Source organism: Pleurodeles waltl, chromosome 3_1 (assembly GCF_031143425.1).
Source record: "Pleurodeles waltl isolate 20211129_DDA chromosome 3_1, aPleWal1.hap1.20221129, whole genome shotgun sequence".
Taxonomy (NCBI): domain Eukaryota; kingdom Metazoa; phylum Chordata; class Amphibia; order Caudata; family Salamandridae; genus Pleurodeles; species Pleurodeles waltl.
This window is the reverse complement of record NC_090440.1, coordinates 537,855,524-537,880,806: the sequence shown is the minus strand read 5'-3', so window position 1 is coordinate 537,880,806 and position 25,283 is coordinate 537,855,524.

The window sequence follows — 25,283 nt, the reverse complement described above, 5'->3', positions numbered from 1 at the left end:
TTGGAACGGGCTGCACTGTGTGGTGTCAACATAGTCTGACAGCGTAGAAATGTGCTGTCTGGTGTCGGCGTAGCCCAGTGGCACTGGAACCCCAGTGCGGCCCAGCAGGTGCTGTCTGCTAGGTAGCTCACCGTTGTGCTTGATTCTGTGGTAGGCTCTTGAGCAGAGCAAGGTAGCCTAAGCACTGAAACAAAAAGTATCGGTTAGTACATGTTTGCCATACTCCAAAAGAAAACAAGGGAGATTTTCTGGAGAAACCAGACAGTGTGCGTGCCACTATTTTGAGTGATTGGGCTCACTGTCATAAGTTGTAGTGCAGATGCGGTATTTCTTAGATAAAGCATGTATGACAGTGTGTGTCCCGCCATTTTGGGTGATTGGTCTCACTGCCGGAAGCTGTAGCGTAGATACGTAACACTTCGTCACAGTGACAGACACACCTTTTTGGAGGCAAGTAGTGCATAATTAATGCATGTTGTGGATCAGGACACAGTCAGTGACACAGTGTTCTTAAGTGTATAAGGCCATTTATTTAGGACAGGATTGCCTTGTATACAATAACATTATACAACTAAACTTTAACCAAGTTCAAAACCCTCCCACCCCTTTGAAAACCTCTCCCCAGTCCTCTTTTCACTCATCCCCTCCATTAGCCTCCGTTCATCCATCTTCCACTTCAATTGACCCACACATCCCCCTTTTCCTTTCATCCCCTACCTGCTTCGGGCATCCCCCACGCTATCATCCTTCACCTGTTTTCTTTCGCCCCCCTGCATCTGACTCTCCACCCTCCCCCATCTACTGCCACTCAGCACAAACCAGATAGGCGTTTTGCTGCCCCACCAGCGAACCCGCTGCAACATTGTATGCTTATGCTCTGTCCTTGAGCCACATCTTCTCTCCCCACAAATCCCCCAACATTAATCAGAGCTCCATGATGTAATAAGCATTACCCAGCTTGGAGAGGTGCACACCATCCGACCTGAACAGCCCCGCCTCTTCTTCCTTAATGTCCTTGTGTTTCAACACCTTTATACCAAGCGCCCAGCAGAAGACCCTCATGGCTCTATTTAGCTTCCCCCAAGCCCTCTACACAGCCCCATGTTTCAATGCCCCTCTCCACTTCTTTCGAGGTACAAACTCGGTCCATACTATGCAGGTACCATGCATCTTTTGGCAAAGGCACTCCAGATCTCGTTACATATGTTGCAGTAGGGTGAGCCCTGAAAGTTTCACCACGTCATTTTCCCCCAGGTGCAAGAACAGCATATCCAGCCAACCCCATTTGGGCATCATTGATGTTAGAAAAGGAAGCAAATTGCCCCACCTCATTCCGCTCTTCCTTCACCACAAAACATCATGCCGTCCACTTGACAATCCCAATGAGCATCCATACATCTGCCTTTCAGCGTATTTTGCCGCCCAATGGTTGAATGAATGACTGACCATACAAGTGACCATCTTCCCCTTTCTGGGGCTGGCCACACAACCTACCCACTCAGCCATACCGAAAATCCACTCAAGCCCTCACATAACGCTCGCAGCACCGCAATCGCCATCTACCTATTTGCCTGATTGCCGCCCAGTCCCAACCCAGGTGTGCAGCGGCAGTGGCTGCCCCAATCCTGAAAGAATAAGTCCCACAGCAGTGTGCCTGTCTCCCAATCCTTCTCAGTGCCATCCGCAAAACAGCCAGCAACTGGAACGCAGTGAGATTTTTGCCACTTGCGTGGCTAAAGAAGCCTTTCTCACCAATCAGCCATGCCGCCCTAAAACTGCCCCACTCGACAATCAGACAAGCAGCTGCATCCCCCCCCTTTTCTCAGCCATACCCACTTTCCTTTCACCAGCTGGTCCGTTTTGGACTTTCTGAGCCATATGCCCAAGCGGTTGTCGTGCCACCAGAGCTGCTGTGTCCAATTCAATCCCCAGAAATATCAGAATACAACTAGGCCCTTCGGTTTTCTCAGGAGCCAAGGGAACACCCATCTCTCTGGAGAGTCCTTCAAAACTGCCCAATGCCATGCTACAGGACTAGGACCCAGCGCGTCCCACAAAAAGGAAGTCATCTAGGTAGGGCGTCACCTCTCTATGCCCGCACACTTTGACAAAAACCCAGTGCAGAAATGTACTGAAGGCCTCAAAAAGTGCACATGAAATTGCACAGCCTATAGGCAGAACCCTGTCCACATAGATTGCGCCATCCAGCTGCATCCCTAGTAGCGAAAAATCCTCAGGATGAATGGGCAAGAGCTGAAAGGCTGCCTTAATGTCACATTTAGCCAGCTCTGCCCCTCTACCAGACCCCCAAACGAGCTAAATGGCATCATCCACTGAAGCGTACACCACCCTTGTGTCCTCTTGTGCAATTAAATCATTCACCAATGCCCCCTGCGGCCAGGACAAATGATGGATAAGGCAAAACTCACCTTTACTTTTCTTTGGACATCACGCCAAGCGGGGAAATCATCAATGTGTCCAAAGGCCAGTCAAAGAATGGACCTGCAATTTGACCTTCCCCAACCTCACTCGACAATTTTTCCGCTACTACCTGTGACATTGCTTTAGCAGACCACAAATTGCTTGCCCACTTCCTCTGCCTCAGCCTTTGATGACCTATCCGAAAACCTTCTTTGAAACCACATTCAAACTTGCATGCTATGTCCCTATCCGGGTACATACACAACCAAGGCAGCAAAAATTTAAGCTTAATTGGCGTAGGTGCCCTTTGGCAAAGGAGTGCCCTTTATCCCTCTACCCCTGGCTGACCTCCACTGTTCTTCTAGACTTGTGAGAGAAAAACACTCTATGACTGGGTGTCATCCCCCACATTTGGAACACTTGTGTTTGAATATACAGAGATGGCGCAAGCCGAAACCCTTTCAGCATGCGCCAGACGTGGACAATTGTGGTCGCTGTAAAGCACCCACTGCCCTCTTGGGCGGGACGTGCCTAAAAGGGCTTGTACACTACTGGCAGGTTTGTGTTGATGCATTGGAATGTGATGAAGCCATCCACTGCATCCACAATTCAACATCCCCCAAGGGTTTGTCGGGATTCACGCTGACCTGTGCTCTGAATTCCTCATCATAGTTCAACCATGTGAAATCCCCAAAATGCATTTGTGCCTTGCGTATAATGTTCATGTATTTAAAAAGTGCAATGGCCATGTCAGGTAATTATTCACAATAGATACTGGCATATATAAAAAATGCTGACCTCCAGTTATCCATCGTAATCGGCACCTTGGCCTGCGTGCTAGCTCCTATTCCTCCTCCTTGGAGCCATTCCTTAGCCTGAATGTCCCTGTGGAGCAATTTGAACACATCTACGTATTCGTGTCACCAAATCCTGGACTTCGTCTTTTCCCCCACGTGAGAACCCAAAGGCATCACAAGACCCATATAAGGGAGCCGCTTCCTAAGCCCCTCTCCGCCCTTGTCCTCACCATCCTTTCCGTCACACTTCAAGGTGTTCCCCCCTGTCTCCCGCTGGAGCCTTAGCCTGTACTGCCTGTGCAACATCCCCCACCTGGGCCGCACTAACTCCAGGTAGGGAAAAAGGACATATTTTATAGAGTGAAACAAGCAGAGTGTAATACCACCACCTTTCTTTCTGAGCAGCACGGGTGAACCAACTGTAACATGGAGCAAATGGCAAAAAATGTTTGGGCATTATGCAAAGGTGTGTGGAACCAATTGGAGTGCTGAACATAAATGTGCTATTTTACTGCGTTGTCTTGGTGGGAAAGGTCAGGATGTCATGGGTTCATTTTACTCTCTGCTCAGGCACACACATTTTAGCTTAGCTTAGGCCTTTGGCCTGTGCCCTTTTACCTACATAAGCATTCTGATTTAATTTGTTGTAGGTAGTGTAAAATATAAACGCAATGTAGAAAATATGAAACACGTAAATATTGCACAATATCAGGCCAAAGCAGAAACCACACAAACGCTCCCAGTTTAGGCCTAACTTCCACATTGACATCAACAAGGTGAAAGGTTCACTCAGAAATGTAGTGGAGTAGGAAATTTGAACAGGTTTTTAGTTAAAGGCCAGCACATGTCTAACTAACCCAAAGGTATTTAAGATAACAGCACACAAGTCTCCCGGCACAAACTCTGTGCCTTCAAACCGATTGTGGCCTTATAAGACAATAGATCTATAATCGAATTAGCCCAGAGCACGCAGGTGCTCTGATTAAACAATGGGTGCAGGGAAGAAGCTAAATTCTGAGCACAAAGAGGCTGCAGGCATACAATGCTGCCAGCACACACTCTAAGGAGATTACATCTACTATGAAACAGCCACGCATTCTTAGGCCAAAGAATGTCCTGTCATAAAACATTGTCAAAAGTATAACGAATAATGTGTAATAGTTTAGTTCAGGAATTAGGGGTTATGGGGTTACATATCTTTAAGTGTTTTTCTGTCGTAAATCTGTACCCTGCAGTTATCGATTATTTACTACATGTAATAAAGCATTGCATTGAATTGTATAAAAAGACCTGACTGCGGACAGGCATTTAAGAAAAAATGCTGGGGTAACTTGAGCGGGGTGAGGTGCAGTCCTTAGTGTTTTTCTTCATGTCGTGACAGTCAGTAAATACCATCTTTGGATTGCCAAGAAGAGTCTGTGTGGTTATTTGACTTGGGAGTGCTTTGCTATTCATTTTATTCAGCCTACTTTCAGCGAGGATGTTTTATTATCTAATCAGCTGTAAGTCTGTGATTCCACAAAAGCATTGTTATTATTCTGTGCACAGCATTTCACCATGTACCTCTGTCCAAGGATGATGAGTCCACGTACATGGTAATCCAGATAGCAATTGTTGCCACAATAATTTCGTAATTAGTCCAACACTTAAGTACTTGCCCACGTCAGGCGTTTTCATGGAACAAAAATATGTTTCTTATAAAACATCGTATAGGCCAAAGGGCATCACGGAGATCATTCCAGACAGGATTTTGTCCAGGCAGCATGCCATTTCATTGCTGACCTTGGACCTGTCTCTACAGTTAATCCCCAGAGTTGGCGGGCAGACCTCTATCCTTTAGGTAATGGGAGTGGGCGCTCCTCTCATGGACTAAGTACGGACAGACTGGGCTATCACTGCCATGCTCTCGCTTATCAGTTAGGTAGAATTCATCTTTGTACGTTATTCCAATATGTTGGGACTGTTTATTTTCTTCTTGCCAGTCACTACCATTCTAAAACTGTTATGCCTCATTGCCCTAATAATTGCAGCTCATGAATTTTATTATAGAGTGCAGTCTTTTCAATAAATGTATTGAAAACTATCCTGCATCTCATTCTTTGCTTATGTGTGTGTATGAGACCTTTTGCTAACAGGAGAAAGGGGTGAGACTTGCTGACCACAACATCCCCTGAGAGCCCACAGTTTCATGTTTCAGGCTGCCGCAAATCACCTTTTCTTCCAGGTTTTGGTGAGGTGCTGCTAGCTAGTCAAAAGAGTTATGCTGACAGCTGCCAAGACGGTATGGGATTGATTCAGTCACCCACAAACACTGGAGCTGCCACCCCTAATCCAGCAGTCTTGTTCTAACAACGAGATTCCTATGACAATGCGCCGCCAATGATGGTTAGGCATTAATTATACAGTTTCCCTGAGTATCGCTCTCTTACACACACCAAGGTACCCTAAGTACCATTTTATGGAGACGTCCATGGTCTTAGGAAAAATCCTACTCAGCTGAATAGGGAGCACCTTTCTAGGCTGTGAGTTGCTCAAGCTTGAATCTTAAAAGGATTCCCCCACTGGTGTTCCGGACTTTGACACCTATTCCTTAATATGGCAAAATCAGTAAATATTAGAGAGAACTGTAGACAACCTGTTACACAGTTTTTTTTTCCGCTAATGGCTTAACAAATAAGGGTGGGGATGTCACATTCATAAGTGAATTTCAAGATGCTTACATAACAGAAATATTCTACTCAAGGATCACCTACCCCGAAATAAACATTGACTCGAATACTTTTCATGAATACAGAACAGCAGATGTACCATTACAGTACAGAGCATACCAAGATTTAGAAATACCTCTCAATTATCAAGAACACCAAGATTCATTTGATGATGCCCATCCACATGCAATACAACTTGTTAGGTTAGGTTCTTTAAGCAAAGACGGTCCAATATGGCCAACATTGTCCAAATACACACCACATCCTAATGTGCAAACTCTGCCGGTAGCAGGAGTACACACACTATACGCACTATACAATGTACTTGCCATTTGGAATGGTTCCCTCAATAGAAGACTGCGCCACTTGGGGCACAGTCTTTGCTGCAATATATACCACAACACATGGTACTCTGACACTTGCAAATCTACCCGAAGTATTAAAGCAAATTCAAAATGAACATGGGGCAGCCCCAGCCCCGGACTTGGGGATGAAACTGATGGGCAATTATGACACAATTATAATATTAAAGATGAAACAGAAGCACTGGCAATTCACCAGTGGCTCCGGGAGGTTCCTCAGCGGGACTAGGAGTGCGAGTTGCCAAAGATTATTTCTGAAACTTATACTAGTATACGTCGGGATAGTCTGGGGACCAGACCAACTAAACCTCAACTCCAGAGTACCACCAATAAGGAGGGTACTAAGCAAGCACAAGAGAGCTCTAAAAGCACTGGGATAAAGCAAAACAAAATAAAGATATAAGACCACAAAAAGGAGAATCTCCACCACTGGAGACCGCTGAACAAAGATACAACCTTAAAAATAGGGATACTTCAAAAACACCCGATAGATATCAGTATTCTGACAGTCGCCCGTCTCTTTCCTTCCAGGACACACCCTATAAACAGAGTGACAGAGGAAGATGGTCAGAACACCAAACAGACTATGTGAAGCTGAAAAAGGACTCACAGAGCTCCTCAGAGACTTTCACAAAAAAGTAAGAGAAACATCTGCAGCAAAAGCACCAATTTAAAAACAAAAAGGTGCCAGCAATTTCAATTAGAAATGCCACTCGTACTGAGAACATTGTTGAAGAACAAGAATTGGGCAGTGACTCTGCTCAACAGCGCAGCAGAGGTTACAATATGTCGTCAGAGTTGTATAGATCTTCTGGATGTGAGACTGACTAACGACTTCCTGGAAGTTGAGACAGTAGATGTGTATGTCTCCCCAACTGACAGGGTCTACAGATTAGGATTGGCCACCTGAATTTGTCCACATGCTCCCAGAAGGGCAAGATGTAATTTTGCCTTCTTTTCCAGTCCTAGTTCCAGACATAGTAAAAGAAGCCTATGCTACTGATGGGTCTTTGGTACAGGCTCCTGCGCTGTATCGCAACCACATAGGGTGGGATAGGGATTCCCCCTACCATTTAATACCAATCAGATGTACTCCACAGATCCAACCACAATATCCAATTAAACATGAAGCTAAAGCACTCTGAGAGAGATTCTCACACAACTTGAGTTCCAAGGAGTAATTGAACCCTGTGACTCTGCAATGAATAACCTGTTATTCCCTGTAGCAAAACCTGACCATTCATACAGAATAGTCTTAAATTACAGTATCAACAATATAGTGCATAAAAAATACAAAAACACCTTTCGATATTTCCAATGTTTTTTTCTGCCAAAATCTAGTGCCTGAAAGCTGGGATCCAAGCGCCTTTAGCACATTAGGCTCTCAGTGGCACTTGTGTTGCTTGCCCCAGGGGTATAAGAACAGCCCTGGGGTATTTTCAGTCTTTGTAACATCAGTATTACAGGATATTGATCCTGAGGCATTGTCTTGTGTCAATGACATATACCTAACAGAAGACTACCTCAATTTACACTTGACCCGGGTGGATTGCACTGTTTTAGGATTAACTGCCCAAGGCTGCAAATTTAACTTTAAGAAACCCAAAATTGCATTCCTAGGTGTACTATTTCTGGAATACGAACTATCTGATGAAGGCAAAAGCCTCTCCCAACACTTTCTCGAATAATGTGCTCAACTTCAAGCTCCAAACTTCATCCAGAAACTGCAGTTCTTACTGGATTTCTTTAATTTTGGCAGAACACACATTCCAGATTGTGCACAACACATAAAACCACTTTATTATTTAATTAGTTCAGATTATTCAAGCAAACACTGGACACCAGAACATACACCCATACTTAGAGATTTGCAACAAGACATGCTAGAAGCATAACACGTACACACATGAGACAACAAAACAAACATGGTCATCAGAATAATTCCTGGTGCCATCAGGATCACCTATGTCATATTGAACGAGAATGACAACGTACCCATAGCATACAAATCACATTTGTACTCCAATGCAGAACAACGTTTTGCACCAACACAAAAAAAATACTGACTTCTGTACAGATGGCTGTCATTAAGGGGAAGCCACTTTCCCAAGGGAAACGCATTATTGTTGTTACCCTTGAGGTGGTTACCCTTGAAGAAGCCAGCATCCCAAACTCAAAAGCATTACTTCCACACTGGTGTCCATTCTGTTTTCTTCCCCAAAATACATACCCAAAAATGTCTACAAGATGAACTTGAGTACCCCGTGCCCTCTAATATCATGCCTCTTGATCAATACAGAATTATAATTTATACTGATGGTGCTGCACAACCAGCAGTAGGTAAAAAAAATGAGTACTATGCTGCTTTGCGGAGTCATGAGGGATGGTACTTTTCACCCTCAACATGCCTACACACAGACCCTAAGGGACTGCACTGCACAACTTGCGGAGCTCAAGGCTCTAATCTTGGCACTGGAACATACGGATACTGAACAAGCCACCTTGATTGTGAATGATTCGTATTACTGCATCCAGACCTACAATGATTACTTACAACATTGGTGCCTGAACACAGTCAGAGATTTAAAAGGGAACTCCATTAAACAGAAAATCTTTTGAGGAAAGGTAGCTGATCTTAAGGAAAGACTACCAAGAGCTCCTGTAGTGCATACATTGGGCCACCAACGTGTAGGAGTACACGTTGTAGGAAATTGTTGTTGGTTGACAAAGCTGCCAAATCCCCAGCTTCTGTTGCTACAATTACTCATTCTCACACAAGACTGGACAATGAGACGTTGGCTGCCGTGAAAGCCTCGGCTGAAGGCAAGCCCTTACCAAAAGCATTCCCAGCTACATATACCCACTACCTCAGTGCCTAATATATTGCATTTGCCTCAATTCCAGGGGTAGGTGATCATGTGATCCCCAACCAAGACCAGAGACCATATCTCATTAAAGCAGTGCATGAGGATGTTGCTCCTGCCCATGCTGGTGTGGCAGCCACTATTTGACTGCTGCAAAAATGCTATTGGTGGCCGGGTCTATACAAGCAGACCACACAGTATGTCCTTTGCTGTGACATCTGTCAACAAATCAAGGGTTACAACATCAAACACCCACAGCAGACACCCCTCCTAGTATCCAATATACTACTATGTTTGTACCTCGACCACTGCGATCCCTTACAATCTGATGGTGCATACAAATACATCTTAGTCGCTCTTGATTCATATTCTAGAGTCCTGTGGGTATGGCCACAACAATCGGCTGATGCCCGAATTGTTATTAAAGATTTGCAAGTCTTTATCAGGACATATGCAGTTGCAGCATTCCACTCAGACCAGGGGCCTGACTTTGCCTCCAGGGCATTCAGGGACACATTGGCAACAATGGGTGTTCAACTCCATTATTATTATCCTGGGGTAAATTCTGCTGTGGAGAGGGAAAACAAGACTTAAAGCAATCCTTAACAGCAAGGGTATTAGGTTCTGGTTGTAGTTGGTTTCATCACCTATATGGGGGTCCAAAGAGCATTAACTAATCTGTCCAGAAAGTCCTTAGGAGGATGCACCCCTTATGATGTCTTGCTTGGGACACCCATTTATGTCCCAGATTTTGATGGCCCTGGCACGGTGGCGGCAGAAACACCATTTGACATAAATGAAGGTGCCACTGATTTACAGGAAACAAAAACATTCTGTAATGAAAATTCATCCGCCTATGCCGCCTGCTTGAGAATGAGGGATTTGCAAACAACCTCAACCATCCGGATTGCTAAAATTGGGGATCTAGTATGAGAAACAATTGCTGTAAAGTAGGCCTGGGTGTAGAACTCTACTCCGTTGGCAGAGTTTGTGGATTTCGGGCACTTTGCCCTATTTGGAGTAGGGCGGAGTTCTTTCACGCTTGTGAAACTGGGTTTTGGCACTCTCTCGTGAGTGGAACGATATTCCTTGGCCGCTAGTGTGCGTGCAAGACTTCACGTTCACTCATGCTGCTTATGGCCTCCCTGGCGGCAGCTAAAACAGTGCCACTTGCAGGCACAAACTCGCTTCTGGAGTAGAGTTTCTACTCCAAAGCCATTAAACCTAGCCAAAAAGAGATTATTACTAGATTTTCTTCTCCAATGGACCCTGCAATGTGTTTTTCAGATTGAGAAGACTTTTTTTTGTCGAACAGGAAGGACGTACTTCAGACTCCAACTTCCTGTTCCTGTCTAGCAGGCTCCTCCTAGTGCTTTGTTCATCTCCTGGTCACTTTTCACTTGGATTTCGAGTTGGAAGGATCACTCTTTTTGTCTCCTGGATATACCTTTGGATTTAAGGACTTTGTTTTTGTTGAATCACACAAGAAAGTTCAAGAACTATTGTATAAGGGTGCTATTTGTTTGCTCAGGCATACACCAGTATTTCTTTGTACTTTAATTAGATTTTTTACATTTTATAGTGGTGGGTGGCCTGGAGTTTTAGTATGGTCCTAGTTTTTATTTAGTTTGCATTTCAGTGTTTTTTCACCTTTTGTAAAGGAAAATTCTTGTACAGCTTAGTACCTTTTCTACATGTTTGTAACATTTGCAATATTATTTTAGTATGTGGCCTAGATTTCCAGGGGGCCATCTAGCCAGTTGGAGCCAGCACTAGTAGTCATCAGTGTATGAAATAAATGTTTCAGTGGTATATCTTTTTAAAACTTTATTTAGGGTAGAGGTGGCACTGGATTAATTAAAAATGTTGACTATTGTTTGCATTTCATTTTTTTTGTGTGCAAAAAGTGTATATGTTCTGGGTTAATATTGGATGGCATAGGACGGTGTGTGTTTTTGTGAAACTTTTATAGCTGTTTTAATTTTCATGTTTAGTATTGCTGAATTAATGTTTGTCACTTTTCTTCAGTGTTACCACCAACATGCCTCCTTATGGCCAGTGTGTGTGTGTGTGTTTGTGTCATCGTCCACCATTTCTCTTTGTTGTCCATGCAGTGTGGCCAAGGGCCATTTTATGTCCATAGGCTTGCATGTGTTCTTTGTTCTCCATGCCTTCGTGTTCACAGTTGTTGTTTGACCATGTGGCTGGCGGCCATTTTGTCCATCCAGCCAGTGCCTCTTTGCCATAGGCTTGTATGTATTCTTTGTTCCCTATGCCTCCTTGTCCACAGTTGTTGTTTGACCATGAGGCTAGCGGCTATTTTGTCCATCCAGCCAGTGTCCCTTTACCATAGGCTTTTATGTGTTCTTTGTTTGCCACGCCTCCTTCCTCTTGTTGTTGTTATTTGGCCATGATGCTGGCTGACAGGCATTTTGTGCATGCAGCCAGTGTGTCTTTGCCATATGCTTACATACACACATTGTTAATTATTGATCGTTTGCTTTTAAGTTTCTATTTTTTATTTTAATTCTCTATTTTAATTTTTTCAGTAAACTTTTATTTCTTTTTTATGTCAATTTGTATTTTTTATTTTATCTTTTATTTTAATGTTTACATTTTATATTATTTTTTTAATAACTTTTTAAAGTGTTTTAAAAAAATAAATAATTTATACTTTTTATTTTAGATGTTATTTAATTCAGAATTTTACCTTTATCCATCCATCCATTCACCCATCCATCCACCAAAGACGCACAGTTGCACTACATCATTCAGTTTCTTTGGGTGTAAATCTATTTCCTCCAGAAAATCCTGGCTTCAGAACACTTTAGACAAATCAACAGCATAATTCATTTTGTTACTGATTATTCCATTTCACCTGGACCTACTTGCCCCCATAGGTTTTTTAAGGGATTATTCTATTTACCCATGCACCTCTCTCTGTCTACCTCAGGTGTCTCCATTAAAACAGATGGAGATAAAGCAAATAGCTAGATTTTCATGTTGTGCTATCTGATCTGAAATGTATTTTTTATAGTGTGGTTTGACTTTATAATGTTTGATTAAATTGGTATGTCATTTATTAGATAACTAACTAATCACACTAAGGCCCTCATTATGACATTGGCAGTAAATACTGAATACTGCTGCGGTGACTGCAACCAACATACCGCTGCGGAGGCGAACATCCATCCACCAGATTATGACACATACCCACAAAATCGACAGAAACCAGCCACAACCACAAATCCACTAGACCCACTGAATGCGATAAACTGTCGGAACTAGCATCCATACCGTTATGCCGCCAAAACAACGCCCTCCAAATAATGACCTACGAATCACCAGAGAGGACATACAATGATGGTAAACCGTTGGCGGTGCACACCACCATGGCAGGAATGCCCACCCAAATACAAAGCAAGACAACGTTGGCCAGAACAACAAAAAAAACAGACACAATTACACACACCCCACAGTTCCACCAACGCCACTATAAAACACACTCCCACAACACCCACAAACCTTTGCAAACACGAGAAGACTGCCACAACTTGCCGTGTCTATCACAGAGACAATTGCATAGATACCACAAATACACATTCATCTGTCACGCACTACACACCCCACCACATCACACATCACCCTCTGCACAATACACACACCACACAACACCCATGTCCCCACAAAGGCACCCCCATTTCACTGATGAGGAGTTGCGGGTCATGGTGGAGGATATAGTCAGGGTCTGTTTGGAGCACAGGTACATCAGATCTCCATTGCAAGGAAGATGGAGCTATGGCAGAGAATCGTGGACAGGGTGAATGCCCTGGGACAACATCCACGCACAAGGGATGACATTCAGAAGAGGTGGAACGACCTACGGGGGAAGGTGCGTTCCATTGCAGCAAGGCACCAGCTCGCCATCAGGAGCACTGGAGGGGGACCCCCGCCTCCTCCCCCACAGCTGACAGCATGGGAGGAGCAAGTCTTGGCAATCTTGCATTCTGAGGGACTCACTGGAGTAGCCGGAGGACTGGACACTGGTGAGTCACCATTTACAACCTATAACCCCTCATACCTGCATGCCATCTCACCCCCTCACCCTGACTCCCTTTACCTGGATCCATCTCACAAAGTGCACCACCCCAATTACCACACCTAGATGGCAACTCCTGCATGCCATACCCACTGCAAGCACATCCCTCCCAGCTCTGCTTCCACACCCACCACAAATGCATGCACAGCATGTAGAACTACCAATCCCACAATCCATCACCACACACTGCAAATGGTGGAAGGACAACATCAATATCATTGGGAAAGCTAGAAATGTGGAATATGTCACAGATAAGTACCCTAACACATCACTTACATCCCCACAGGTGCCCCAGCCAATGTCAGCGGCGAGGAGGTCCCCCACCAGAAGTTGCCCCCCAGTGATGACAGCAACTCAAGAGGTCTGGATCTGAATGAACTCCCTGGCCCATCTGGGACCACTCGTCAGTCGGCTACCCAACCCACAGCCAGTCCACTACAGAGTCCCCCCGAATCTAACACCACAGCAGCCACCAAACGCCCCTAGACCTTTGTCCCCAGGACACATCAATCAGTAGTGTGCCCACCTGTACAGAGACCTGAGTCGACACAACACAGACAAGACAGTGAAGGTCCTGGTGTCAGTGGGAGTGGGCACACCGTTCAGAGGACAAAGGCACAGGCGGCCATGGACAGTCGGAGGACATCTGTATGCCAGAGGGAGGACAGGCCCAGGGAACCAACTGCCCAGGAGCCATTCACAAATGTCCTGGGGCATACCAACATTCCCAGGACAGGATGGGCCAGGTGCTCAACATCATGCAGGAGAACCAGTGTCTGCAGGTGGAACTCCACCAGGAGGTCATGCAACAATTGCAGGCCTTGAATACCACCATGGCCTCCATTGCAGGGTTGCTCAGTGACATGGCCAACATCATGGAGGAGTACACAGCACACCAGCGGGCCCTTACCACTAACCAGTGTACTGAGCAGCCCCCCACATCTGCTGCAGCTAGTGGACAGGAGGCCCTGACACAGGACCCACAGGCCACCAGCACCCCTCCCCCTGCAGAGAGTGAACCACCCCTCAAACGTTCTCTGCGACCCAGACAGACACCAGAGACAGTTGCCAAGACCAAAACCACTGCCAGGAAATAAGTCCCTCCAGTATGTCCCTCTTGAGTTGCACTGTGTCACCATGTCCACTTTGAACTGCCATTACCCCTCTTTCTATGGCCCCTAGGACACTGGATATGTGTTACAAACAGACTGGCCCAGTACACTGGACGTTTTCCAACCATCACCCCACCCTATTGCACTTAGCATTGTATACCCTTGTATACCCTTGGACACAACTAGAGTAATAGTGCTTTATCTGAAGGAAATGTGCAATGTATTGAACTGCATGATCCTGTGCAAATGTCCTGTAATGTGTTCATCCATCCTACATATGTGTCTCAGCAGTCTGTACACATCACAGCATTACACTGTTGTAACCACACCAACATCTGCAATAAGGGAAGGCATATGTGACGGTCAGTTGGGATGCAAAGGTAGTGACTGGCATTATACTACAGCCACACAGCCACACAGCACAACACTTAAATGGAGAAATGTATAGTTAAACAGTCTTACCTGAGTGTCATTGGAAGTACTGCCGTATGATATGTGTCCTGTTGTCAACATCCTCCTTCTCTTCCTCCTCCTCACTGTCCTCAGTGTCCACTGCTGCCACAGGTGCATTGTCACCCCCCTCCTCCAGCAGATAGGGCATATGGCGTCTGAGGGCCAAATTGTGCAGCATGCAGTACAACACAACAATCTTGCAGACCTGCTCAGGGGAGTAGCATAGAGATCCACCTGTCAGATGGAGGCACCTGAACCTGGCCTTCAGGAGACTGAAGGTGCGTTCAACAATCCTCCTAGTACGCCCACTGAGCATCATTATACCTATTCTAAGCCCCTGTTCTCGGATTCTTAGAAGGGGTCAAGAGCCAGGACAGGTTTGGGTAGCAGAAGTCACCTGAAAAGTGAGGGATACACATTAGCCTTGCACAATGGCATGAGGTTTGACTCCTGTATGCATACACTGACATACATTGGGTGGGGACTCAGGCTTACATATAAGCCACACTCTGTGTCTCTGTAGTCGTGCCATCTCTTGTGGGACGCTGCTATTCCTCAGGACAAAGATATCATGCACAGACCCAGGATACTTGGCAGTGACGTGGGAGATGTACTGGTCAGCAAGGCACACCATCTGGACATTGAGTGAGTGGAAACTCTTCCTATTCCTGTACACCTGCTCATTGAAACTGGGGAGGGGGGGGGAACTAAGGCAATACGGGTGCCGTCAATGGCCCCAATCACATGTGGTATGTATCCCATTGCGTAGAATCCAGCCTTCACAGTGGGCAAATCATCAACCTGGGGGAATGCAATGTAACTGCACATGTGTTTCAGCACGGCAGCCAAAACCCTTGCAAGCACAATCGAAAACATTGGCTGTGTCATTCCTGCAGCCAAGCCCACAGTCACCTGGAAAGAACCTGTTTCCAGGAAATAGAGCACTGATAGTACCTGCACAAGAGGGTGTATTATGGTGGTGCAACCAATAGCTGGTAGCAGATCAGGCTCCAATTGTGCACATAGCTCTGTGTTTGTGGCCCTGTCCAGATGATAGGTGAGTATGATTTGCCTGTCCTCCAATGTAGACAAGTCCACAAGGGGTCTGTAAACAGGTGCTTGCCTCCTCCTCCTATTCCTCTGCAGTGGTTGGTACCAAAGTGACCTAGAAGTATGAGGGAGTGACAAAAGGACATATGGACATACAACATTAGGGTACACAGAGCATGTATGTATGTTGGACACTAGAATTGCCTAGGTGTGTACAGTCAACACCAATGACGCACTTATAAATTCAATACATGAGTCCTAGCAGTAGGAAATGGCATCCGCCTGTCCTGCATGCAGGGACAGGTGGAAGTGACCTCACTCCGCCGGCGTTCGGTGTCATGGCGGAAGGCGGTCTGCACCTCCGTGCAATTCCTCATTGGCTTACACGGGGCTCTGTGGAGTACAGGAACCAATGATGATCAACGATGGCGGTGATGGTGTTCACCGCCGCAGACGTGACCGCCGTTTTCTTCCTACTACTTCACATGATTCCTGACTTTCCACTGGAATACATCTACACTGCGTGTGCTGCTGTCACCTGTGTCTGGTACCTGCCATGGCCCATGCTACAGGGGGAAGGGCCCCAGCCTGCACGTCAGAGGAGTTGGAGAGGCTCGTGAATGGGGTCCTACCCCTGTATGGGCAGTTGCATGGGCCTCCAGACCAACAGGTGAGTACATCATGGGTACGTTGCATGCGACATGGCTGCATGTAGATGTATGTGTGTGCTTCAAGTGTGTCATTTGGGAGGAGTATGGCTGCAGGCAATGTGAATGAGGAGTTATGGGCATGTGTGTGCTTGATGAGGGGCAAATGCTGAATGTAGGCCATATGTGTGACAGGCTGGATTGTACGGTTCCTGGTGTCCCTCTGTCTGTGTGTCCTCTGCAGATCAGCACCCATCAGAAGAAGGGTTTGTGGCATGCCATCTCCAAGGACGTGCGGACCCTGGGAGTCCATAGCCGGTGGAGCTCCCACTGCAGGAAACAGTGGGAGGACCTGAGACACTGGTCCTGGAAGACCGCGGAGGCCCAGCTGGGGACGGCATTCCAACGAGAGAGGGATGCCTGTCGGAGCCTGACCCCCCTAATAGCCCGCATATTGGCAGTGGCCTACCCAGAGCTGGATGGGCGCTTCAGGGCAGCACAGCAGCCACAAGTGGGTGAGTACAGTGTGTGTTACATTCATCATTTGTTTCCTGGCATGGGATTTGGGTGCAGGGTTCTAGTCAGTGGATGCCCCAGTATGCTGGTTTAGCCATTCCTGAGTGTTCCAGTTTAGGTATGTTGGGTGGTATGCATATTTTTATTAGCTAGGTAGCTGGCGTTCCATGGCAGACAGGGCTTAGTTGGTCCCTGTAGGTGTGCATATGGCAGTGTTTGGCTCCTATCTGCTGTAGTACCTATCCAATGGTATGCCAATGTGGTCCATACTTCCCATTTTTAGTCCCAGTGAGTGATAGTAATGTATATGTCCTCTGTGCTGTTGGTTCTTTCATTGGCCCTGTGTTCCCTTTCTTTCTCCCCCTCTCCTTTTGTCATCCTGTCCATGTGTGCATTAGCATCATCTGGCAAAGGAGGAGCAGCCCCGGCGAGAAGGGAGCTGCAGCCCATGGGAACCAGGAGGCAGGGTCCACCGATGTTGAGGGGACCAGTGGGTTGGAAGACGGGGGCACCACAGGGAGACAAGAGCTGATACAACCAACTCTGATTCCTCCTCTGACAGGAGCACCCTGGTGGTGGTGGACCCTTCTGGGACCACTCCAGCAACTTTATCTTCCTCCACCCCGTCCCAGCACCACCCTCCCAGTAGCCCCCCACCAAGTTGCCCATGCCTACTCACTCAGGAGGGTGGGCATCTCCTTCGCCTCAGGCACCTCAGGCCCTGCCCCAGTCAGCCCTGCTGCCCTCAGTGAGGAGGCTATTGACCTCCTGAGATTCATCTCTGTATGTCAGTCAACCATAGTGAATGTAATCCAGGGGCTGGCATCCCAGATGCAGCAATGCAATGCCTTCCTTCAGGGCATTCACGGTGGCTTGGCAGCCCTACAGAGATCGTTTCAGGCTCTGGCCTCCTCTCTGACTGTTCCCAGTCTATGCCTCCTCTCCCCCAACTCATCCCACGCACACATTCTGACAAGCATGCACCCAAAACAACAAGCAAGACTTGCACAAACACAGGCAGCACACTTCAGTCCACAAGCACACACACAGCCAACACAAAGATGCACACACAATATCAGCCACTGCCTCCACTGTCTCCCCCTCCTCCTCCCGCATCACAGTCGCATAAGCACTCACACCTGCATAAACAGCATCAACAGTTCCAGATCCTGCCACCTGCACAGCATTGCCCACAGCCACCACACAGCAGACCCGCACCTCACACACCACATGCGCAGTCACCACCACATCATGCAGCATACTCACCTCGCTTGCAGATACCACCACAACATCCACACGTCCTGTTTGACCTCCCCCACCGTCTGCCTCCCCAAAGACACACAAATGCTCCCACTCAGACCCCCAACACCCATCCATCTCACACACTCACTGTCCATGCACCTGCACCCAAGTCCAGAAGACCTCCTCCTCCAACAACTGCTCCCTCTACCTCCACTCCCATACCTCCTCCCACAACCCGCCCCATTGGTCCTAAGAAGCTTTTCCTTTTCCTCCTTGACCTCTTTCCTCTCCTTCCCCTCCGTCCTGCCCATAAGAGAAAAGTCCCACCTTGCCAGCCTAGTACCTACAGCACAAAATCAAGCCCAGTTCCTCCCCCTGAGGCTTCAGCTGCCACTAAGGGACAGAAGAGTGGCACTCCGGCCCGCCCGCCCAAAGCCCACTCCTCTGCCCCCTAAATGGAAGGGCAAGGACCCACCCCTCCCAAAGCCAAGCCCAAGGACTCCCCCTGCGGAAAAGAAACCCCCCCAAATCCCCTGCCCCATGAGGTGCCTGCCTACTGTTACCATGATGCCCCTGCCCAATGGAGTGACTGGGCTGTCAGGAGTCAAGTTGGGCCTTGGACGTTGCCCTGTGGCATTGTGCTTCACTTGGACTGGCCCATGGCCCTATCTGTAAAAATTTGCATTTGCAATCTTGAGTTTGCTTTACCCAACATATTACTGTGGTTGGACGAAAGGTGTGTGGCCTGGCATTCTTTCCTTCCAGATTATGTTGTTGTGGATTTCTCTGCAGATGGTTCTCGGTGTGTGGTATGTGTGTATGATGTGTGTTGTACGTGTGGTTGTGTCATTCTGCCTTCCCTCCCTGGTGTGCTAGCCGGCTGTACTCACCTCCATCATCTTCGTCGGCATTGGTGCTCCTGGGCTGCCATCGCATGGTACAGCGTCGGGAAGACTTCCAGTTCTGGTTCCATGTCGGCCGCTGACTCCTCTGGTCCCTGGAGGGGAGTGTTTCATTTTATATGATGTGTTTCCACCAGGCTTTGGGTGGCGTTGCTCCTGCCCTGGAAATCCTGGCGGTCTGCTATGTCATAATATGGTGGGCGGAACCTTGTCTTCCGCCTGCCTGGAGATTGCTACTGCCGAGTTCAGTGGTGGTACCGCACTGCCGGTTGGGGTGGTACACTGGCTGTCTATGGGAGAGATCACCGCTATGGTCATAATTTGGCGGTCATTACCGCTGGCCTGGTGGCCATCGTCAGCCGCCAATGTCATAATGACCATCTAAGTTTGCATTTGTCTGTACTATTTTAACCTGCAACAATGCCACATTTCTCTAAGTATGTGTTTTTCTTGCTTGGTTGTTTTTCGGTGCACAAGAGAAGAGACCCCACATCACCCACAGTACTGCCAAAGAGAAGGGCTTACAGTTACTTTGGTCCTCCAAACTCTTTTGCTTGTGCATCTTAGTGCCACTGCCAACCTAGAGCTTAAGATGGCCCCAAAGAAACTTGCTCCCAAGAATGTGGCCAGTATGAAGAAGTAGCTTTCTGCCAGTGGCATGCCAACCGTAACCTTTTTCAGGAGACGTGTGCTTGCCACACCAGCCTACGGTAAGGAACCTGGGAGCAGCACTCCCACATCAACAGCACCACCCCAACCTAAGCCTAAGACCATGTCTGTCCGTGAGGCAGTCACTGCAATCATGGTGACGCCGATGAGGAGTGATGTAGAATTGTATTGTACCCAATCATTTCCGAAAACAGAGGAATGCGGACAGCAGCCACAACCAGCAATAGTAGATTTTCCCCAAGTTGGAGCAGCACAGGAAGTCAAACTTTCTGTCAACCAAGAATGTCCTCTTTTAGAATCAAGGGCTCCCAGGTTTCCAGCAAGAACAAGGAAGGGTACTACTCAACCATCTTCTCCAAGCACCACCTCTGATGACGATGATCAAGACATGGAGTGGACCCCGGCAGAATCCGTGAGAGGCAAGGGAAAAGAAAAGTTCCAGAAAGCCTTAGAATCATGGAAGGGGAGGATGTCGACGAGCCAGTCATTGTGGAAGCTGCACAGAAGAGTCCAACATTAATATCGATCCTGCTCTGAAGGGATGTGGTACAGGCAGCACCGCCTGCTCCCATATTTGTAAAGCCCCAGCAGAGACCTGCACCATCCTATACCTCAGTAGAAGTATGCACTGCAGAGAGGCAATGGACACACCCACCTACCTTCAGTTCTTCATCAGGCATTAGCAGTGGCTCAATAAAAAAGTAGTCCTTTCCAGTTTGGGACTTTTTTACGATTAGCCAAAAAGGAGGAGAACATTGCAATATGCACCATTTGCTACATGAGTGTTCATCAAAGTAAGTCTGGTTCACATTATGGTACTGGATGCCAGGCGGCTGAACGTGGTTGCAGTGGTGAAGATGAGGAGAGCTGGGAAACATCAGCTACAACTGGTCAAATCACAGTGGAAGGTGAGAAAAAAGAGGCTGACATCATCCTTACGCAAAGCAGCCCAGTCCCTAGTAGCGCACCAGAATCACCCGCTTCAGCGACCTAACAATGGCACGAGAAGACTCAGAGTCAGATGGAGACACCACAGCACATAGTAACTGTCCCACGACACACGTTAAGTCTGCCACCACCTACTACTTCTCGAATGTCGCCTGCGTCAGTGGACCCATAAAAGAAGAAAATCCAGGCTACTATTACAGGCATGTTTAGGCAGGAGGGGCGCTACAACCACAACCACCCAATGGCACTTTTGTACAATGGGAAGCTGGCTAAAATGTTAGCGCTGGACATCCTCCCTTTTTCTTTAGTGGAAGGAGTGGGGTTTTTAGAGTTTGCCCAAAATCCAAGGTTCTAAGTTGGACCTATTTTGCCAGAATTGCTGTTCCGGCGCTGCATCATGATGTGCTGCAACTGGTTGGACAAGCTTTGTAGTAAAGTGTTGTCCACACTATCCTCCTGAAGACAGACATGTGAACCAGTTGTCAGGCGACTGATTATATCTGCATCACTGCACACTGGATCTCTTTTTTGGGGGTAATGCAAAAGCTACCTACAGGACTTAGCCCTGAAGAGCATTCAGCAGCATGCAAAAGTAGCCATGTTCGCCATGGAGAAATCACACACAAACCGCATACATCTTGGATGTATTTAATAGCAAAGTGTCTGAATTGATGTAAACCAGAGGCCTTCAAATTGGATATGTTGCCACGGACAATGGCAGTGGCATAGTCAAGGCAATGGGAAATGGTGGCTATTTCAGAGTCCTGTGTTTGGCACACTGGATCAACCTGGCTGTGCAAGACCTTCTTAAAAATGTAAACAGCAACATACTGACCACCTGCAGATGCATCTGCACTCATGTCAGCCATTCTTTTAATGCCCGGAAACAGCTGCAGATTATTCAGCGTGGTAACAGAGTAATAATTAAAGCCTTGACACAGGAGATGCCAACACGTAGGAACTCAATTTATTATATGTTGCAACGACTGTTTGAGCAGTACAAATAGATCAATGACTAAGTAATTCAAAGTGGAGGGGATGCAATTGGGAAAACTATGACCATGGACATGGACAAATGGCCTAGTCAAATGCTTGACACAGATGCTGCTCCATTTTGAGGTTCTCAAACAGGAAGTTAGCGAGGAGGACAGTACAATGGGCCAAGTTATCCCATTATTGCATCTGCTACATGAGCAGCTAAAGAAGGTGTCTAAAAGGTTCGCATTCGGGAGTGTGAACGAAATCCCAGAAGTGAATGCCGTGGTTGGGAGCCTAAGCTATTGCTTGACTTGTAATGCAAGGCAGCAAAATGACATTATCTCCTCCAAAGGGTACATCTGTGCCACCCTTTTTCTGAAGGGGATGTTTCACAATACAAGAGGTGGATTGTTGAGCAAGCAGGAGAACTGGAAGAAGAACAGCTGGAACTTATACTCCCACTCCACACTGCTGGGGTGCCACCTTCAACTTCCAAAGAGGGCAGTCTTGTTGTCGCACATCTGCCAACCCCACCAACAAAAAAAACAGTGACAACAGCAACAGAGGAATCAGACCCAACCTCTACATTGGCTTGGTTTCAAGTGGCAGGTCTTAAGTCCAGTGCAGAGGCAAAGGCAAAAGCAGTCACGCAAGTGGCTCCACTCATTTCCATTCAGAGTATGTTCCAGAAATATCTGAATGACCTGAAAGAGGTTTATGTGGTTCAAAACCCATTAGTGTATTGGTATGGGAAGATGCACCAATGGCAAGAGCTCAGCAGGTTGGCAATACATTTTCTGGCTTGTCCTGTAGCCTGCATGTCTGAAGCATGTTTGTTCAGTGCAGTTGCTACAGTGAGAATGACCAGTCTCTTGCCTCAAAACGTGGAGAGATTAACTGTGATCAAAATGAAACCGCTTTTTTTACCACCTGTTAACACTGTTCTCGAAAGAGGATGATTGGTCAGAATCAAGTGTGTTAGCTGACAAACTTCTGGGTGAATCACCAGATTTTGAGGATGAACTCTACTTCCCTGTCTGAGTATGCCAGTGCCACCACAGAACTTTTTAATCCTCGTTGAACTTTTGTTTTTCTTTCTTTGCAAGAAATAAAAATACTGGTGGAACATTATGTTTGTATCAAGTTTATACTGCCCCTCCATTTTATAGTCACATATAAGCCTGGATTGGAGTTGGACCCGTGTGCACTGAAGAACCCCCAGATAACCTTCGGGTCATTCGAGACAATGCCTGCCTCCTTCACATGTCATTGTCTATCCTTTTTTTACATCACCTAGCAGGGCTGCCCTAGAAGACCATTGATTAAAAGACTGAAAGTGCAAATGCCACATTCCAAAGTGTTGATGATACCATCAAAGAGGAGATATTTTGTTAAACCACTGTGCTTGTATTGGAAAAGCTAACTAATAAAAATTGCACCAATGAGTGGTGATATATTGAGTGATTGTGAGTGATGATTGATGATGTATGTGGTGGCTGTCTGACAGTTAGGGAAGGAGTTCATTAAATTTGTAAACTTATTTCCGATGATTTGCAATGTTTGGGGGCTGATGGGTGATCATTTCTTCCTGAAAGTGATTGGTCTTTCAAACTTAGTGAAATTTACCGGCAGGGTCCACTCCTTTTTTCTGGTTCCACAGACCAGACCAGTCACTTTAGTTCCCAAACACAAATCTACACAAAATACTCCAGTTCTGTTTCTCTATTTGTTCTTTAACAGCATTGCACTTGACTACACAAGTCTACCTCACTCAGTTTGGGACTGGGACGGAGTTTCTCAGAATCAGGAGGAGGATGATGGAAGGACTCAGGGTGGAACTACCTCAACAGCTAGAAGGAGAAAGTTATCGACAAAAAAGACAAACCATGATGATGACGAACACTCTGAGGCCTAGTACTCACTCCGGCTGTGGAATGGAGAGAAGTGCATTGATTTGGGAAATGCTGCTGAGTGTGTGTTTGCTGCACTGCTGGCTCAAACATGAAACACCTCTTTATGTTCTTGATCTGCCTCTGAGTCTTCCTGGTACACTCCTGACTCCTTGTGAAGGTTACTTTGCTTCAAATCTTTTTGTCCTTCTCCTTTAATCAATAGTACAGTTAGGGGCTCATTATGACATTGGTGGTAAATACCGCCTACCGCCGCGGAGATGGCCCCCAACATACCGCCACCGCGGCTACCATCCTTCTGCCATATTATGAGCACTGCCTGACTTCCGGCACAATAAGGGCAGAAATCCAGCAGTGCTCATGCTGGTGGACGGTGGTAAGCTGGCGTTATTAACACCAGCACTGCCCAGACCGTAGAACACCGCCAGATGTATTTTGACCAAAAATATGGCCTGGCGGTGTTCTGCTGGTGGGGCGCTGCTGGCGGTAACAGTGGCCCTTCCTGTTCCATGCCGGACGACCTCCTCGCCAGACAAGGTAAGTTGGGTGTCCAACAGGGGAGGGGATGGGAGGGTGGGGGTGTTGTGTGTGTGTGTCTGAGTGTGTGAGTGCATGTGTGAATGCGTCTGTTTGTGTTGTGTTGTTTGTGTGGTTGTATGCATGTGAGTGAGTGCATGTAAGAATGGTGAAGTGAGTGCGTGTCTGCATGTCAGTGTGATTGTTTAAGAATGTGTGTGAGTATGTCTGGAAGTATGCGTGTATGAATGCGTGTATGCAGTGTGTATCTGAATATGTGTATGTGTGTATTGCAGTGTTAGTGAATGGGTGTATGCATGGTGTGTGTATGCAGGGAGGGGGTTGTGGGGTGAGGGGTGCTGTGCCTGTAGTGAGGGTGGTGGCAGGGGGTGATGTGTGTGTGTGTGTAGCTGTGGGGGATGGGGTCAGTTGTGTGGTGTGTGCGTGTCTGCGGGTGTGTGCATGTATGGGGTATAATGGGGGGTGTTTGTGTATCGGAGGGGGTGGGAGTGAATGAGTGTATCGGAGGGGGGTGCTAGTTTATGTATCGGGTTGGTTAGTGTGTGTATGGGGGTGGGTGGGGGGTTGAGTTTGGATGAGGGGTCTGGGGGGCTTCAGGTGACTGTTGGGGGGTGGAGGAGCCACCTACCAGTGACAGAGAAGGAATTCCCTGTCAGTGGTAGGGCTACTGCCAGCTCATTATGCCATGGGCGGTACTGTCTGCCGCCGGGCTTTAGATAGACATCTCCGGCCCGGCGGCTCATACCGCATGGCGGTATGAGTGGAGAAGTGGTGGGTTGGCTGCGGCTAACCGCAATCTCATATTATGGCGGTATGTACTGCCAGCCTGTTGGCGGTACTACTGCCATATTAACCCTGACCGCCAGGGTCATAATAACCACCTAAATGTTTTTTTCAATACGCAGTCCTTCTCGTAGTCCTCCCAGAACAAAGATCAGTGAAAACTCAAGACTCCAGCTTACCTAGCAGGCTGGTTCAGCCAGGCACCTAAGAGTGACAGACATTCCAAGAAGAATGGAGATGCGCCACCCAATTTGGCAATACAGTATCATTTTCATTTTAACAATC